Genomic DNA, 19,307 nt, shown 5'->3' on the forward strand with positions numbered 1-19,307 from the left:
GCGTTTGTTGCCATTGCTTTTGGTGTTTTAGTCATGAAATCTGCTCATACCTGTGTCCAAAATCTCATATTTACTGCTTGGAGTCACAAGCTAGTAATAGCAGAACTGACAGTAACATTCATATTTGGAGTTAGGGAAGCATCTATGTCTGTTCTCTTTTATAAAAAAACTACTTTTGTTTCTGGAATACTATGTTTTGCCTTCTACTGGATAAAATAAGGACCCAGTATGAGAGAATTATCTCCTTTAGTGCTTCTGGCCTTCTACAAATACCTGGATATTTAAATAATGGATGAAGTTATGTTTTGCTTTTTAATAAGCTAGTCTTTTGACAAACAGGTTTTACTGACTTTGGCCTATGTCACTAAACTCAGTTCACCTACTGGAACTTTTTTTTTGTGTGTGTGTGTGAGACGTCTCACTCCATCACCCACGCTGGAGTGCAGTGGTGCCATCTCAGCTCACTGCAACCTCCACCTCCCAAGTTCAAGCAATTATCGTACCTCAGCCTCCCAAGTAGCTGGGACTACTGGGCATGCCATTATGCCCAGCTAACTTTTATATTTTTAGTAGAGATGGGGTTTTGCCATGCTTACCTCAAGTGATCCACCCGCCTCAGCCTCCCAAAGTGCTGGGATTACAGGTGTGAGCCACCGTGCCCAGCCAACTGAAACTATTTGACGGCTTTATACCAGAAAAGTATAAAGAATCCAAAGGGCTGCCACAGTCAGGTGTGCTGGTGAAACGATACCCCTGAGAAGATCTTGAAAGATTTCGAAAAGAATGCTGTATTTATACACCATCTGGCTCCAAGGTGCTTTTTTTTTTTTTTTTTTTTTTTTTTTGAGAGACGGACTCTCGCTCTGTCACCCAGGCTGGAGTGCAGTGGCATGATCTCAGTTCACTGCAACCTCCACCTCCCGGGTTCAAGCAATTCTCCTGCCTCAGCCTCCCGAGTAGCTGGGATTACAGGCACCCACAACAACCACACCCGGCTAATTTTTGTATTTTTAGTAGAGACGGGGTTTCACCATGTTGGCCAGGCTGGTCTTGAACTTCTGACCTCAGGTGATCCACCCGCCTCAGCCTCCCAAAGTGCTGGGATTACAGGCGGGAGCCACCACGCCCGGCCCAAAATGTTCTTAAGACAAAGTAGATGCTGTAAGACTACAGTTGATAAAGTTGGGCTCTGGGCTAGGTTCTTAGCATCTAACACAATCAGTTCTGTGTTCAGTGTTGTGCTGTATGATAAACCAACTGCTCTAGAGAAACACCAATATTCCTCTTCTGAAACCTAGGAAAATGTCTTTATTGGGTCCCATAACTAGATGTCACAAAAGGAGTGGGGAGCGGGGAGGCTATATAAAAAAGTTCAACAAAACCTTAGTAACTGGTATACATTAATAGGATCCCATTCTTAGAAACAGCAAGTTAAAGAAAATAATGGGAAAAAAAAGTTAACATCATAATGGGAAAAAAAAGTTAACATTTCTGAGATATGTACCAGGTATTCAGTCTCTCAGGCAGTGACAACTTGTTGTTCAGAATAATTACCTACAATAGATCCCAAACCATTGAAAAATGTCCAATTGTTTACTTAATGGAATTTGTACTTACTATTTAATTAGATTAATATCTTTATTGAAAGTTTTCAGTAAGGGCTGAAACAAAACGGGCTTTCTAATTAACCAATTCCCCAAGCATCTGTCTAATTAAAATGTAAAGTGCAATTATTCTCATTGTCACATAGTTTTTGAAGTGAAGAAAAAGCTTCCAAGAAGTAGGATCAATACCATGACCTATAATTAAATGTCATAAGCGGATCAGTGTTCTATCAAACAAATGAGACATCTCAAATGAACTATGAAATGTAAAATTAGGTAAGTTTGTGCATAGAGGATTTCTAGGAGGACATACAAGATACACCTTCAAATCAAGATGGCCCTGTAGTTCCTCAAGCTCAATTTTATCAATTCCAGTTACCCTCATTTCCAGTTCACTTTAGCGAATCACTATCATGGCCTTAGACTCGTTGTTTGAGAATTCAGTGGTCAAGATTCTTAACTCAGACTACCCCAATCTGTATCTGTTATCCTGTTAGTCTTCCCTTCAGTTGTCTCCAACTTAGCCTTGGCTGCAATTTGGAATTACCTATGGTGGCTTCAAAATGCTGATGCCTGGGTCTCACCCCCCCAAATGTGAAATCATGATTTCAAGCCTTTCAGCCACTCATTCTCTGAATCCTCTATCCTCATGAAGATACATTTTTCTCCCTAACCAATCTAGACCCAATTCATCAGACATTTCAAAAATTCTTTGTATGCCCCACTAGTCTCTTTATTAATAGTCTTTTGATTTCTGTTACTCTCGCCTCACCAATCCCAGTCAGGGAAACACTCACTATTCTTATTCTTACCAGTCTAGATTATTGAGATTCAGGAAAGTATAATGAAGCTATTGACTCTCAGCTGGGTTTTCACTGCTACTCCACAATCCATTTATTCAATTTTAAATACTCTCCGCCAAATTCAGTCATTCATCCTGCAAGTCAGCCAACACAAATAATTGAGTCCTGTGCATTATATAAGCACTTGGGTACAGCAGGGAAGCTAATACAGTGTGTACACCCAAAGAGCACGCAGGAGATACAGGACACTTCCATTCTCCCAGAACCCAACTTCCACGCCTACCCTCAGCAAACTACTTACTCCTCCTCCACTAAACCAGCCACGGCCATCTGATGAAGGCTGCCTTAACTCCTCATGGCCCCACCAGTCTAGAGAAACTGTTCCTACATACTGCTATATTCAATTTTTTTTCTCAGTTTTCATCCCTTCTAACCAGACAATGTCATCTGACACTACTGATCTTCCCCTTCTTGAGGCTTGAGCTACTCTGCTTCGGTAGGAAGATCAGCTTTTCTGCTTCTACTTACTCTTTATTTTCTTACTCTGTCCATCACTTAAATTGTTGGTTTCCCTAATGCCTGCCCTCCTTTCTCTATACTGTTTGACTTGAGTATCTTGTCCTCCCTCTCCTTCAACTTCTGCTCTCATCTCTTCAGATGACACCAGAGTCTCCATCCTTACATCTCTATCCCCCACCCTCTGTTGTAGACTCACATTTCCAATTAACTGTGCAACTTACCCATATGAAGTACTGGTAAGTTATCTCAAATTCAACATATCCAGAACCAAACACATCATCTTTCTGAGATGATTAAATAAAAACTAGCACCATGCCTAGCAAATAACAAGTACTCAAAGGGAAGCTACTGTTTCCCTTTTCTCCCCCAACCTCCCCATTGAACAGTTTTAATGAGGCCATACTGCATTTTACCTTCTATGGCTCACCTCTGCGTAATGACACATACAGAAACCCTACATTCAAGACCTGACATTCAAGCCCCTCCACAAAATGACGCCACCACAGGTTTATATTCACTGCTTCCCTACTCATGCCCTAAACTTCACTTGTGCTACTTATTTGCCTATTTCTCTCTCAGCTCTTTTCACACCCTTTCTCTGGTCTGCTCTGGAGTGTCTGGATTGCAGGAAACTACCTTTCCCAGATTCCCTTGCCAACTGGCTTCACAGTAAGACACTGACAAAAGACAGAGGAGCAGGAAGAGGAAAGAAACCAGGGTATTTCTCTCCTCTGCCTTGGTTTGGGTTGTGGCCCCACCATGCTCCCAGCCCCCACCAGCCAGATGACTCAGGCTTCCAGGTTCTGGTAACACCATCTCCTATTGTCCCTCTGGCACTAGAGGTGGTAGAGGTTTCCTACTGTTGCAGTATCTGCGTTGCCAACACTTTCAGCATTTCTGTCACCTGTGGAACAATTCCCTATATTAAATTCTCTAGAGTGATGTGTTTTTCTGTCCAAACCAGACTGATACATTTCAGCCAAACCAAACTACTTGATACTGAGCATTCATTCAATCAACATATACTGAGTTCCATGCACACCAAGTACCATGACAGGTTCACCTTTTATGTCTTTGTTCATATGGTTAATTCCACCTAAAATATCTTTCCTGCCTCCATTTCACCTAACAAAATAGTACTGACCTGAAGCCTATTCAGCAACCAATACTTTGAGCATCTTCTCTGTGTAAGGCACCACACTAGGTGCTAGGGGTGCACAGGAAAGGAGGTCATCCTAGCCATCACAGAGCTGACAGTCTACAGGCTTCAGAAAGCCTTTTTCAGATTCTCTACACTGATATATATACTCCTATTTGCCTGTGCTTATTTTTACTCACACTTATTTCTATTTAACAAATGTCTATATAGCACTTATTGTCAGGGACTGTTCTAATGACTTACACTTATAACTTATTTTTATGTTACCCTTATGTGCCTAAGTTTGTATGTACATATGTAACATATTATATTTGTATGTAATAACTTAGGCATTTGGTAAACCTATGAGGTAGGTGCTATTATCCCATTTTATAAGTGAGAAACTGAGGCACAGAGATTAACCTATGGTCACAGAACTAGTAAGTGTAAATCTCTGTCACACTTTTATTCTTGTCTTGCACTACAGCTATCTGCACACCTGTTTCAGCATCACTGGCAGAAATTGCTGGACTTGGTAACTTTCTTCTGTAGTTACAGGACACTTGATTTTTGGCTGAGAATGTGGCCACCTGGGGGAAAAAAGCTGTAATTCCCACCTTCCTATGCGATGAGTAGAAAAAAGTGGTATGTGCAACTTTTAGGAAGTGTCCTTCAAAGATGGATGAGGTTGGAGTAGGGCCTTCTCTGCCCTTTCATCTCCTTCCCACAAGCTAGTATGTTGACCTGATGGCTCCTGGTATGTTGACCAGAAGCAGCCATCTTGGAGCAGGAAGTGGAAGCTGCATTTTGAGGATGGAAGAATAAGAAAGAACCTGGATCTCTCATGATTAAGTAGCTGCTATTCCCTGGTAGCTGTTATTTTTACATGAGAGAGAAAAAAGGCCTTTATCTTGTAAAGTCCACCATTATTGTGGGTGTCCTGTCACACTCATAGCTGAAACCAATCCTAATTAATGAAATCACCAATCCATGCTCTCTGTCCCTCACTAGGCTCAACTTTTAAGAATATTCACTCTATCTCACTCGTGTTTGTATTTCCTTTGTGCATAGTTCCTCGCACAAACTACTACTCAAAAGTTACATACTGAGGGTGAGTAGGTTACAAAATATAAACTGATGGATGTAGAAGGTCCCAGATAAGGAGGAAATTGATACGAAACCGCTCCTGACCTCTGGTCTTTTAGAATCTGTATTGGTCATAGGCGACAAAAAGGTGGAAGTGTCTCATCCTTTAAGGAAGCTTCCACTTTGTCAATACCTTCCTTGGATCCTAGGTATGAGGTAGAGCTGTAAAAGAGAGCACACAGAAACTAGGTCTTCAAACATGAACACCTTCAGTTGTCCCGTCTACCTTCATGCTTTTATCTCTGCCACCTTCCCACTTGCCTCAGAAGGACAGGCATTTTTCTACCATTCTTAGGCTGATCCTTTCACCTGACTCTCAGAACATCTTTGCATCTTAACTTTCTCATCTGTAAAATGGGGATAATTCACACTTCTTAGAATTGGGGGATAATTAAATGGTAAGGGTTAAACTTTCTGGCATAAAGCAGGTGTTCAAAAAATGTTAGGTGATTCTCTTTTCCTCTTGACCCCCTTCTCCTCCAGAGGAAACTTGCTCCATTGGTTCTTGGGGAAACACCTTTTTCCTACATCTCTTCCTATCTCTCTGGACACATTTTCCTGGTCTCCTTGAAGGACTCATTATTTGCCTATCCTTCAAATGTCGGTGTTGGGTTTCTGTCTTCTATACTCAGCCCTCTTCTTTTTTTTTTTTTTTTCTTTTGAGAGAGTTTCACTCTTGTTGCCCAGGCTGGAGTGCAATGGAGCGATCTCGGCTCACCACAACCTCCACCTCCCGGGTTCAAGCAATTCTCCTGCCTCAGCCTCCCGAGTAGCTGGGATTACAGGCATGCGCCACCACGCCCAGCTAATTTTGTATTTTTAGTAGAGATGGGGTTTCTCCATGTAGGTCAGGCTGGTCTTGAATTTCTTTTTTTTTTTTTTAATTTTATTTATTATTTTTATTATACTTTTAAGTTTTAGGGTACATGTGCACAATGTGCAGGTTAGTTACATATGTATACATGTGCCATGTTGCTGTGCTGCACCCATTAACTCGTCATTTAATATTAGGTATATCTCCTAATGCTATCCCTCCCCCCTCCCCTCACCCCACAACAGGCCCTGGTGTATGACGTTCCCCTTCCTGTGTCCGTGTGTTCTCACTGCTCAATTCCCACCTATGAGTGAGAACATGCGGTGTTTGGTTTTTTGTCCTTGCGATAGTTTGCTGAGAATGATGGTTTCCAGCTTCATCCATGTCCCTACAAACGACATGAACTCTTCATTTTTTATGGCTGCATAGTATTCCATGGTGTATATGTGCCACATTTTCTTAATCCAGTCTATCATTGTTGGACATTTGGGTTGGTCCCAAGTCTTTGCTATTGTGAATAGTGCCGCAATGAACATATGTGTGCATGTGTCTTTATAGCAGCATGATTTATAATCCTTTGGGTATATACCCAGTAATGGGATGGCTGGGTCAAATGGTATTTCTAGTTCTAGATCCCTGAGGAATCGCCACACTGACTTCCACAATGGTTGATCTAGTTTACAGTCCCACCAACAGTGTAAAAGTGTTCCTATTTCTCCACATCCTCTCCAGCACCTGTTGTTTCCTGACTTTTTAATGATCGCCATTCTAACTGGTGTGAGATGGTATCTTATTGTGGTTTTGATTTGCACTTCTCTGATGGCCAGTGACGATGAGCATTTTTTCATGTGTCTTTTGGCTGCATAAATGTCTTCTTTTGAGAAGTGTCTGTTCATATCCTTCGCCCACTTTTTGATGTGGTTGTTTTTTTCTTATAAATTTGTTTGAGTTCATTGTAGATTCTGGATATTACCCCTTTGTCACATAAGAAGATTGCAAAAATTTTCTCCCATTCTGTGGATTGCCTGCACTCTGATAGTAGTTTCTTTTGCTGTGCAGAAGCTCTTTAGTTTCATTAGATCCCATTTATCAATTTTGGCTTTTGTTGCCATTGCTTTTGGTGTTTTAGACATGAAGTCCTTGCCCATGCCTATGTCCTGAATGGTATTGCCTAGGTTTTCTTCCAGGGTTTTTATGGCTTTAGGTCTAACATTTAAGTCTTCAATCCATCTTGAATTAATTTTTGTATAAGGTGTAAGGAAGGGATCCAGTTTCAGCTTTCTATATATGGCAAGTTTTCCCAGCACCATTAAATAGGGAATCCTTTCCCCATTGCTTGTTTTTGTCAGGTTTGTCGAAGATCAGATAGTTGTAGATATGCAGCATTATTTATGAGGGCTCTGTTCTGTTCCATTGGTCTATATCTCTGTTTTGGTACCAGTACCATGCTGTTTTGGTTACTGTAGGCTTGTAGTATAGTTTGAAGCGAGGTAGTGTGATGTCTCCAGCTTTGTTCTTTTGGCTTAGGATTGACTTGGCAATGTGGGCTCTTTTTTGGTTCCACATGAACTTTAAAGTAGTTTTTTCCAATTCTGTGAAGAAAGTCATTGGTAGCTTGATGGGGATGGCATTGAATCTCTAAATTACCTTGGGCAGTATGGCCATTTTCACAATATTGATTCTTCCTACCCATGAGCATGGAATGTTCTTCCATTTGTTTGTATCCTCTTTTATTTCATTGAGCAGTGGTTTGTAGTTCTCCTTGAAAAGGTCCTTCACGTCCCTTGTAAGTTGGATTCCTAGGTATCTTATTCTCTTTGAAGCAATTGTGAATGGGAGTTCACTCATGATTTGGCTCTCTGTTTGTCTGTTATTGGTGTATAAGAATGCTTGTGATTTTTGCACACTGATTTTGTATCCTGAGACTTTGCTGAAGTTGCCTATCAGCTTAAGCAGATTTTGGGCTGAGACGATGGGGTTTTCTAAATATACAATCATGTCATCTGCAAACATGGACAATTTGACTTGCTCTTTTCCTAACTGAATACCCTTTACTTCTTTCTCTTGCCTGACTGCCCTGGCCAGAACTTCCAACACTATGTTGAATAGCAGTGGTGAGAGAGGGCTTCCCTGTCTTGTGCCAGCTTTCAAAGGGAATGCTTCCAGTTTTTGCCCATTCAGTATGATATTGGCTGTGGGTCTGTCATAGATAGCTCTTATTATTTTGAGATACGTCCCATCAATACCTAATTTATTGAGAGTTTTTAGCATGAAGGGTTGTTGAATTTTGTCAAAGGCCTTTTCTGCATCTATTGAGATAATCATGTGGTTTTTGTCGTTAGTTCTGTTTATATGCTGGATTACGTTTATTGATTTGTGTATTTTGAACCAGTCTTGCATCCCAGGGATGAAGCCCACTTGATCATGGTGGATAAGCTTCTTGATGTGCTGCTGGAGTCGGTTTGCCAGTATTTTATTGAGGATTTTTGCATCGATGTTCATCAGGGATATTGGTCTAAAACTCTCTTTTTTTGTTGTGTCTCTGCCAGGCTTTGGTATCAGGATGATGCTGGCCTCATAAAATGAGTTAGGGAGGATTCCCTCTTTTTCTATTGATTGGAATAGTTTCAGAAGAAATGGTACCAGCTCCTCCTTGTACCTCTGGTAGAATTCGGCTGTGAATCCATCTGGTCCTGTACTTTTTTTGGTTGGTAAGCTATTAATTATTGCCTCAATTTCAGAACCTGTTATTGGTCTATTCAGAGATTCAACTTCTTCCTGGTTTAGTCTTGGGAGGGTGTATGTGTCGAGGAATTTATCCATTTCTTCTACATTTTCTAGTTTATTTGCATAGAGGTGTTTATAGTATTCTCTGATGGTAGTTTGTATTTCTGTGGGATTGGTGGTGATATCCCCTTTATCATTTTTTATTGCATCTATTTGATTCTTCTCTCTTTTCTTCTTTATTAGTCTTGCTAGCAGTCTATCAATTTTGTTGATCTTTTCAAAAAACCAGCTCCTGGATTCATTGATTTTTTGAAGGGTTTTTTGTGTCTCTATTTCCTTCAGTTCTGCTCTGATCTTAGTTATTTCTTGCCTTCTGCTAGCTTTTGAATCTGTTTGCTCTTCCTTTTCTAGTTCTTTTAATTGTGATGTTAGGGTGTCAATTTTAGATCTTCCCTGCTTTCTCTTGTGGGCATTTAGTGCTATAAATTTCCCTCTACACACTGCTTTGAATGTGTCCCAGAGATTCTGGTATGTTGTGTCTTTGTTCTCATTGGTTTCAAAGAACATCTTTATTTCTGCCTTCATTTCGTTATGTACCCAGTAGTCATTCAGGAGCAGGTTGTTCAGTTTCCATGTAGTTGACGGTTTTGAGTGAGTTTCTTAATCCTGAGTTCTAGTTTGATTGCACTGTGGTCTGAGAGTTCGTTATAATTTCTGTTCTTTTACATTTGCTGAGGAGTGCTTTACTTCCAACTATGTGGTCGATTTTGGAATAGGTGCGGTGTGGTGCTGAGAAGAATGTATATTCTGTTGATTTGGGGTGGAGAGTTCTGTAGATGTCTATTAGGTCCGCTTGGTGCAGAGCTGAGTTCAATTCCTGGATATCCTGGTTAACTTTCTGTCTCGTTGATCTGTCTAATGTTGACAGTGTGGTGTTAAAGTCTCCCATTATTATTGTATGGGAGTCTAAGTCTCTTTCTAGGTCTCTAAGGACTTGCTTTATGAATCTGGGTGCTCCTGTATTGGGTGCAGATATATTTAGGATAGTTAGCTCTTCTTGTTGAATTGATCCCTTTACCATTATGTAATGGCCTTGTCTCTTTGATCTTTGTTGGTTTAAAGCCTGTTTTATCAGAGACTAGGATTGCAACCCCTGCCTTTTTTTGTTTTCCATTTGCCTGGTAGATCTTCCTCCATCCCTTTATTTTGAGCCTATGTGTGTCTTTGCACGTGAGATGGGTTTCCTGAATACAGCACACTGATGGGTCTTGACTCTTTATCCAATTTGCCAGTCTGTGTCTTTTAATTGGAGCATTTAGCCCATTTACATTTAAGGTTAATATTGTTATGTGTGAATCTGATCTTGTCATTATGATGTTAGCTGGTTATTTTGCTTGTTAGTTGATGCAGTTTCTTCCCAGCCTCGATGGTCTTTACAATTTGGCATGTTTTTGCAGTGGCTGGTACCAATTGTTCCTTTCCATGTTTAGTGCTTCCTTCAGGAGCTCTTTTAGGGCAGGCCTGATGGTGACAAAATCTCTCAGCATTTGCTTGTCTCTAAAGGATTTTATTTCACCTTCACTTATGAAGCTTAGTTTGGCTGGATAGGAAATTCTGGGTTGAAAATTCTTTTCTTTAAGAATGTTGAATATTGACCCCCACTCTCTTCTGGCTTGTAGAGTTTCTGCCAAGAGATCAGCTGTTAGTCTGATGGGCTTCCCTTTGTGGGTAACCCGACCTTTCTCTCTGGCTGCTCTTAACATTTTTTCCTTCATTCCAACTTTGGTGAATCTGACAATTATGTATCTTGGAGTTGCTCTTCTCAAGGAGTATCTTTGTGGCATTCTCTGTATTTCCCGAATTTGAATGTTGGCCTGCCTTGCTAGATTGGGGAAGTTCTCCTGGATAATATCCTGCAGAGTGTTTTCCAACTTGGTTCCATTCTCCCCATCACTCTCAGGTACACCAATCAGATATAGATTTGGTCTTTTCACATAGTCCCATATTTCTTGGAGGCTTTGTTCATTTCTTTTTATTCTTTTTTCTCTAAACTTCTCTTCTTGCTTCATTCATTTGATCTTCCATCACTGATACCCTTTCTTCCAGTTAATCGAATCGGCTACTGAGGCATGTGCATTCATCACGTAGCTCTCATGCCTTGGTTTTCAGCTCCATCAGATCCTTTAAGGACTTCTCTGCATTGGTTATTCTAGCTAGCCATTCATCTAATTTTTTTTCAAGGTTTTTAACTTCTTTGCCATGGGTTCTTTAGCTCGGAGTAGTTTGATCATCTGAAGCCGTCTTCTCTCAACGCGTCAAAGTCATTCTCCGTCCAGTTTTGTTCCACTGCTGGTGAGGAGCTGCGTTCCTTTAGAGGAGGAGAGGGGCTCTTATTTTTAGAGTTTCCAGTTTTTCTTCTCTGTTTTTTCCCCATCTTTGTGGTTTTATCTACCTTTGGTCTTTGATGATGGTAACGTACAGATGGGGTTTTGGTGTGGATGTCCTTTCTGTTTGTTAGTTTTCCTTCTAACAGTCAGGACCCTCAGCTGCAGGTCTGTTAGCGTTTGCTGGAGGTCCACTCCAGACCCCGTTTGCCTGGGTATCAGCAGCGGAAGCTGCAGAATAGCAGATATTGGTGAACAGCAGATGTTGCTGCCTCGTCGTTCCTCTGGAAATTTTGTCTCAGAGGAGTACCCGGCCGTGAGGTGTCAGTCTGCCCCTACTGGGGGGTGCCTCCCAGTTAGGCTACTTGGGAGGCAGGCAGTCTGTCTGTTCTCAGATCTCCAGCTGCGTACTGGGAGAACCACTACTCTCTTCAAGGCTGTCAGACAGGGACATTTAAGTCTGCAGAGGATTCTGCTGTCTTTTGTTTGGCTGTGCCCTACCCCCAGAGGTGGAGTCTACAGAGGCAGGAAGGCCTCCTTGAGCTGTGGTGGGCTCCACCCAGTTCAAGCTTCTGGGCTGCTTTGTGTACCTACTCAAGCTTCGGCAATGGCAGGCGCCCCTCCCCCAGCCTCGTTGCCGCCTTGCAGTTTGATCTCAGACTGCTCTGCTAGCAATGAGTGAGGCTCCGTGGGCATAGGACCCTCCAAGCCAGGCGCAGGATATAATCTCCTGGTGTGCTGTTTGCTAAGACCATTGGAAAAGCGCAGTATTAGGGTGGGAGTGACCCGATTTTCCGGGTGCCGTCTGTCACCCCTTTCTTTGACTAGGCAAGGGAATTCCCTGACCCCTTGCGCTTCCCGGGTGAGGCGATGCCTCGCCCTGCTTCGGCTCACACTCGGTGCGCTGCACCCACAGTCCTGCACCCACTTTCTGACACTCCCCAGTGACATGAACCCGGTACCTCAGTTGGAAATGCAGAAATCACCCATCTTCTGCATCACTCACGCTGGGAGCTGTAGACTAGAGCTGTTCCTATTCGGCCATCTTGGCTCCACCCCCAGTCTTGAATTTCTGACCTCACATAATCCACCCACCTCAGCCTCCCAAAGTGCTGAGATTACAGGCGTGAGCCACCATGCCTGGCCCATCTTTTCTTACGCTACACTCTCCGTACACAGTCTCATCTTTGTCCAGAGCTTCAAGTGCCATCTGTAGGATAATGAATTTTAAATCCCAAGCATAGATCTCTCTCCTGAGCTCCAGACCTTCTCTTCTTTTCTTTCTCTCTCCCTATACATCTCCCTTCCTATAATTCTCCTCTTCCTGATAGTCTTTCATTCTATAAATACTTACTGAGAGCCTGCTATGTGCTTGGCATTGTATATCCAGCTGCCAGGATGTTCCACAGACCTCAAACTCAACATCTGCAAATCTGAGCTCATTTCCATCCCCCATCCCCAAACCCACTTCTCACGCCTTTGTTTGTGGTCCCAGTGACTACTTCAGCACTCACCCATCTGCCTAATTAGAAATCGGAGTCATTCTGACTGCTCCCTCTCTCCTTTACATCCCTTAATTCATGAAGGCCCATCAATTTGGCCTCCCTTGAAACATCTCCAGTTTGTATACTTAATCTTCTCTCCAAACCACCTCCCTGGTTCCAGTCCTCATCATTTTATTACCTAGATAGCTCCAACTACCTTGGACTGGTCTTCCAACTTCCAGTTTTGTGTTATTCCAGCCCGTGATCCACGCTGCAGCCAGACAGGTGGTACAAAACACACATCTAATCCTACTGCTTCTCAACTAAAAACTATTCAGTGGTTTCCCATTGCCTTTAGGGTGAAGTCCACACTCTTCAACACAGTGTACAAGACTTACAGGATATGATTCCTGCTGGAATCACTCTGAAAAAAGGTATTTAGTTTATATGTTTCTCCAATAGTATCAGGAGGAGTTCCTAGAGATGCTTAACAGATGGGCTCCTAATGGGCTTATTAATCACTGAGATCAGGCATATAGCAGAGCACAAGAGGTCAATAAATGTTTTTTAAAAACCAAGTTTGAGAAATCTTTAATGGATAAACAGTATTATAACTACCTGTCTGAAAGTGATCCAGGAACACATAGGTACTCTTTTTTCCTTCCTCTTTAGCAGTAAGTTTTTTTGTTTTTTTGTTTTTTTTTTTTTTTGAGACAGACTTTTGCTCTTGTTGCCCAGGCTGGAGTGCAATGGTGCGTTCTTGGCTCACTGCAACCTCCACTTCCTGGGTTCAAACGATTCTCTTGCCTCAGTGTCCCGAGTAGCTGGGATTACAGGTATGCGCCACCACGCCCGGCTAATTTTGTATTTTTAGTAGAGACGGGGTTTCTCCATGTTGGTCAGGATGGTCTCAAACTCCCAACCTCAGGTGATCCACCTGCCTCGGCCTCCCAAAGTGCTGGGATTACAGGCATGAGCCACCGTGCGTGGCCTACCTTTAACTTTTTAAAAATTAACTTTTTATTATAAAGGTAAGATGGGCTTATTAAGACAAAAACCTGAAACATTACATACAGGTATACAGTAAAAAGGAATGCTCCCTCCCTTCATACCACTGCTTCCCACGAACCAGCACTACCCTAAAGTAACCACTGTTAATTGTTTGAATATCTTTCTGGAAATCATCTATGCACGCACAATGATAGGAGTAAACATACATAATCTCTACTGTTACTATGGGCATTATTTAACACAAATGGGATCTCATTTAAAATATTCATCTGCATATCTTCTTTTTTCACATAATCTTGGATATTCTTGGATATAGCAGTATATATAGATCTTTCTCATTTTTTAAATGTCTGCATTGTATTTAATTCTGTCCCTACCACACTTTCTTTAAACAGACTATTATTGATGAACATCTAGATTATTTCCAATTTGGGAGCCATTATAAACAATGCTGTACATACTATTCTCTTTACGATAGAGAAATAATTAAATGTCAATCTTTCTAACTATGCAAAAATTGTAAAATGTTAGAATATTAAAATAAGTATACACCACAACCAGGTAGGATCATTTGAAGAATGTAAAATGAGTCAAATGTTACAAAATCTGTTAATATATCACGCAATATGAGATCAAAGAAAAATCTCCATAGATTATAAACAAATAGAGATAGGTATTTTCTTAATGTGATAAAACATGTGTGTGCTCGTGCCACACCAACCCCAAAAGCCAGCATCATGCTTAGTGGAGAAGCATTTCTATTTCTATACTGATCAGGAACAAGTCAAAGAAGTCCACTATCACCATTATCATGAAAAACTATTTAACATTTTCTGGATTACTGTACTAGCTAATGCTATTACAAGAAAAATAATAGCATAAAAATTAGAAGGGAAAAAGTAAACTTATAATTTGAGGCTATTTCCAGATAACACAACTTAGTCAACTGAAAAACTACTTTTCCTTTTTTAAATTGAGATATAACTCACTTATCATAAAATTCACCCATTTGAAAAGTGTATAATACAATGGATTTTTGTATATTCACAATTGTGCAACTATCACCACTACTTCCAGAACATGTTCATCATCCCAAAAAGAAACCCCATACCCATTAGCAGTCAGTCACTTCACATTCTCCCCACTCCTAATGCCTGGCAACCACTAATTTACTTTCTGTCTCTATGCATTTGCCTATTTTAGACATTTCATATAAATGGAATCATACAATATGTGGTCTTTTGTGACTGACTTCTTTCATTTAGCATGTTTTCAAGGCTTATTAATGTTGTAACATGAATCACTACTTCATTCCTTTTTTTTGCTGAATAATATTTCATCAAATAGGTATACCAGATCTTGTGTATCCAATCATCATTTGATGGAAATTTGGATTGTTTTCACTTTCTGGTTATTAAAAACAATGCTAGCCGGGCACAGTGGTTCACACCTGTAATCCCAGCACTTTGGAAGGTTGAGGCAGGCGAATCACTCGAGCCCAAGAGTTCGAGACCAGCCTGGGGCAACATGGTGAAACCCATTCTCTACAAAAAATACAAAAATTAGCCAAGCATGGTGGTGCACACCTGTAGTCCCAGCTACTTGGGAGGCTGAGATGGGAGGCTCCCTTCAGCTCAGGAGGTCGAGGCTGCAGTGAGCCATGATCATGCCACTGCACTCCACTGCACTCCAGCGTGGACAACACAGCGAGACCCTGTCTCAACCACCACAATGAAAATAATGTTGCTATGGATATTCCTATACACATTTTTGTGTGGACATGTTTTTAGTTCTCTTGGGGATATACCTAGGAGTGGAATTGCTGGGTCCTATGGTAACTCTAATATTTAATTTTTTGAGGAATTGCCAAACTGTTTTCCAAAGAGGCCACACATTTTACATCCCCACTGGCAATGAATGAGGGTTCCAATCCTTGCCAACACTTGTATTGTCTGTCTTTTTTATTACAGCCATCCTACTGGGTGTGAAGTGGTATCTCATTGTGATTTAGAACTGAAAAACTATTTTAAATAGTAAGATAATTTAATGAGATATAAAATTATTTAAAATATCAAAAGCCTTCTTATCTATAAATAATAACCAGTTACAAAATATAGTGGAGGAAAGGATTCCAACAAAAAAGATAAACTATCTGGAAATAAAGTTAAAAAAATCAAGATTTATATTTAACACACTCTAGAAGAGCACAGGACTGAAAATGAAAAGGCAATGCTGTTCTTATTTCCTCCTGCTGCTGTTACACAGGAAGACTGAACATCCTAATTAGTTCAATTCTCATTCTCTCTCTCTCTCTCTCTCTACAGGGTCTGGCTCTGTCACCCAGGCTGGAGTGCAGTGGCGCAATCTCAGCTCACTGCAACCTCCACCTCCCAGGTTCAAGTGATTCTCGTGCCTCAGCCTCCCAAGCAGCTGGGATTACAGGCATGTGCCAACATGCCCAGCTAATTTTTATATTTTTTGTAGAGACGGGGTTTCGCCATGTTGGCCAAACTCATCTCAAACTCCTGGCCTCAAGTAATCCACCTGCCTTGGCCTCCCAAAGTGCTGGGATTACAGACATGAGCCACAGCACCTGGCCCAATTCTATTTTAATCTATAAATATAACATGACTCCAACAAAAATACCTCCTAAAATTAGAGCCAGACTAGCTGTAGCTAAAGCTCATGTGAAAAGATGATAAGGAATTGTGGTTTTACCCATAGACCCAGCCTTTCTGCATTCTCATCCAGGCTTGCTGCTTATTAGCTGCGTATCCTTGCACAAGTTACTTAACCTCTCTGTCTCAGATGCCTCTTCCATGAAAGGGGATAATAGTATCTGCCTGGTAGGGCTGTCAGGAGGATTAAATGAAGATACATAGAGCACTGAGAATAGTATCTGGCATATAACAAATGCCAAATTTAAAGTGCTAACTATTATTATTCACTGAGGAAAAATAATAATTCAAGAATGGGTAGAAAAATATTTAAAAAAACAAAAGAGTAACAAGAGAGGACTTGTGGGTGGCAAGCCACCTAGATGCCGAGGCAAGAGACCAAAGGCACGAGCTGTTCCAGTATAATAAAATACCTATAAAATAAGAATAGTTATACTAGCTATAGATCATAGATATTATATATGAATATCATTAATCATTAGTTTGTAGCAATTACTCTTTATTCCAATATTATAATAACCCTCACTCTATAATCATAACCTAGGAAAAAACCAGGCCATACAGAGATAGGAGCTGAGGGGACATAGTGAGAAGTGACCAGAAGACATGAGTGCGAGCCTTCTGTTACACCCAGACAGGGCCAGCAGAGGGCTCCTTGGTCTAGCGGTAAAACCAGCGTCTCAGAAGACACCCGTTGCCAAGCAGACCGTGGTCTAGCGGTAGCCTCGGTGTCCAGGAAAAACACCTGCTACTTAGCAGACTGGGAAAGGGAGTCTCCCTTTCCCCAGGGGAGTTAGAGACGACTCTACTCCTCCACCTCTTGTGGAGGGCCTGACTAGGCCTAACCATCCCCCTGTGATGCTGTGCTTCACTGGTCACGCTCCTAGTCTGCTTTCATGTTCCATCCTATACACCTGACTCTGCCTTTTAGATAGCAGTAGCAAATTAGTGAAAGTACTAAAAGTCTCTGATATGCAGAAATAATGGCGCAAGCTGTCTCCTCTCTCCCTCTCTCTCTCTGCCTCGGCTGCCAGGCAGGGAAGGGCCCCCTGTCCAGTGGACACGTGACCCATGTTACCTTACCTATCATCGGAGATGGCTCACACTCCTTACCCTGCCCCTTTGTCTTGTATCCAATAAATATCAGCGCAGCCTGGCATTCGGGGCCACTACCGGTCTCCGCATCTTAGTGGTAGTGGTCCCCCAGGCCCAGCTGTCTTTTCTTTTATCTCTTTGACTTGTGTCTTTATTTCTACAATCTCTCGTCTCCACACATGGGGAGAAAACCCACTGACCCTGTGGGGCTGGACCCTACAAGGACTGACCCTACTAAATGGTAAAACAGCACAGTTCTGGTGAATCAAAATTAAGACAGAAAAGTCAGTGGAATAGAGCAGATAATCCAGAAACCCATATGCAGCAGAGAATCCAGAAATCCATATGCATGTGGGAATTTAGAAAATTATAAATGTGGGCTGGACGTGGTGGCTCACGCCTGTAATCCCAGCACTTTAGGAGGCAGGGGCAGGTGGATCGCCTGAGCTCAGGAGTTCGAGACCAGCCTGGCCAACATAGCGAAACCCCATCTCTACTAAAAATACAAAAATTAGCCAGGTGTGGTGGCATGCACCTGTAATCCCAGCTGCTCAGGAGGCTGAGGCAAGAGAATTGCTTGAACCTGGGAGGTGGAGGTTGCAGTGAGCTGAGATTTGCGCCACTGCACTCCAGCCTGGGCAACAGAGCAAGACTCTGTCTCAAAAAGAAAAAATTATAAATGTGGAATTTCAAATGACATCGTGTAGAAAAGAAGGAGTGTTCATTAAAAGTGATTTTGGGACAAAACTTCCACTTCACTCCCTACACAAAAACACATTCCAGATGAAGCAAAGATAAAACCATAAAAATAAAGCCATTAAAGAAATAACTTAATAATCTGAGTGTATTATGGCCCCAAACCTAGAAGCAATAAGACTGATAAATCCAAATACATGAATTTCTGTAAGACAAAAAAACAAAACAAAATACCACAAAGTCAAATGACAAAAAGACTGAAAAAGAATAATTGTAACATATATCACAAAGGGCTGTTTTCCATGATACCACAGAAAAATGAACACAACTCAAGAACAGATAAATCACAGGAAAAAAATTACAAATTATTCTCTGTATGGAAAGATATTCATCTTGATTCATAATAAAAGACACAGGCTAGGCGTAGTAGCTCCTGTCTGTCATCCCAGCACTTAGGGAGGCGGGAGGATTTCTTGCCAGGAGTTCAAGACCAGCCTAGACAACACAGAGTGACCCCCATCTCTACAAAAAATTTTAAAATTAGCTGGGTGTGTTGGCATGTGCCTGTAGTTCCAACTATTTGGGAGGCTGAGGTGGAAGCACTGCTTGAGCCCAGGAGGTTGAGGGTGCAATGAGCTGTGATAGTGCCACTGCACTCCAGTCTGGGCAACAGAAAAAGACCCTGTCTCAAATAATAATAATAATAATAATATAAATACAAATTTTAAAAAATCAATATAAGAGACGAATTAAAATCACAGCAAGAAACCACCTTTTTGTGAGTTGTGGGGAAACAGGCACTCTCACACATTGCTAAGGAGAGAAAAATGGATACAATCTCTATGGGGCAATATGCCAATATATATCAAAAAATGTACAGATTAAGAACGCACAAACCTTTGAACCAGCAATTCAATTTTCTAGGAATCCATCCTACAGATAGATGTACCTGTACTTGTGTACAATAATAAAAGAACAAGGATGTTCACTGATGCATCGTTTGTAATACGAAAATACTGGCAATCTAAATGTCCAGCTATTAGGGACTGTTAAATCATTACCATACATATGTACAATGGAACAAGGCAGCTCTACATATACTCATAAGTAAAACAAGCCAGTATAGCATACTACCATTGTGTTTTTAAAAGGATATGTATCAATAACATTGTTATTTACGACATATTTATGACAAAAGATGTTAAAAA

At 41.3% G+C, this 19,307-nt stretch overlaps 1 protein-coding gene across 3 annotated transcripts in view; it reads right to left on the bottom strand.

Moving 5' to 3' along the window:
• Positions 1-19,307, bottom strand: part of LOC129030525 (uncharacterized) — a 62,176-nt gene that overhangs the window by 41,108 nt on the left and 1,761 nt on the right. The gene's annotated exons all lie outside the window — the stretch shown is intronic.

Source organism: Pongo pygmaeus, chromosome 1 (assembly GCF_028885625.2).
Source record: "Pongo pygmaeus isolate AG05252 chromosome 1, NHGRI_mPonPyg2-v2.0_pri, whole genome shotgun sequence".
Taxonomy (NCBI): Eukaryota; Metazoa; Chordata; class Mammalia; order Primates; family Hominidae; genus Pongo; species Pongo pygmaeus.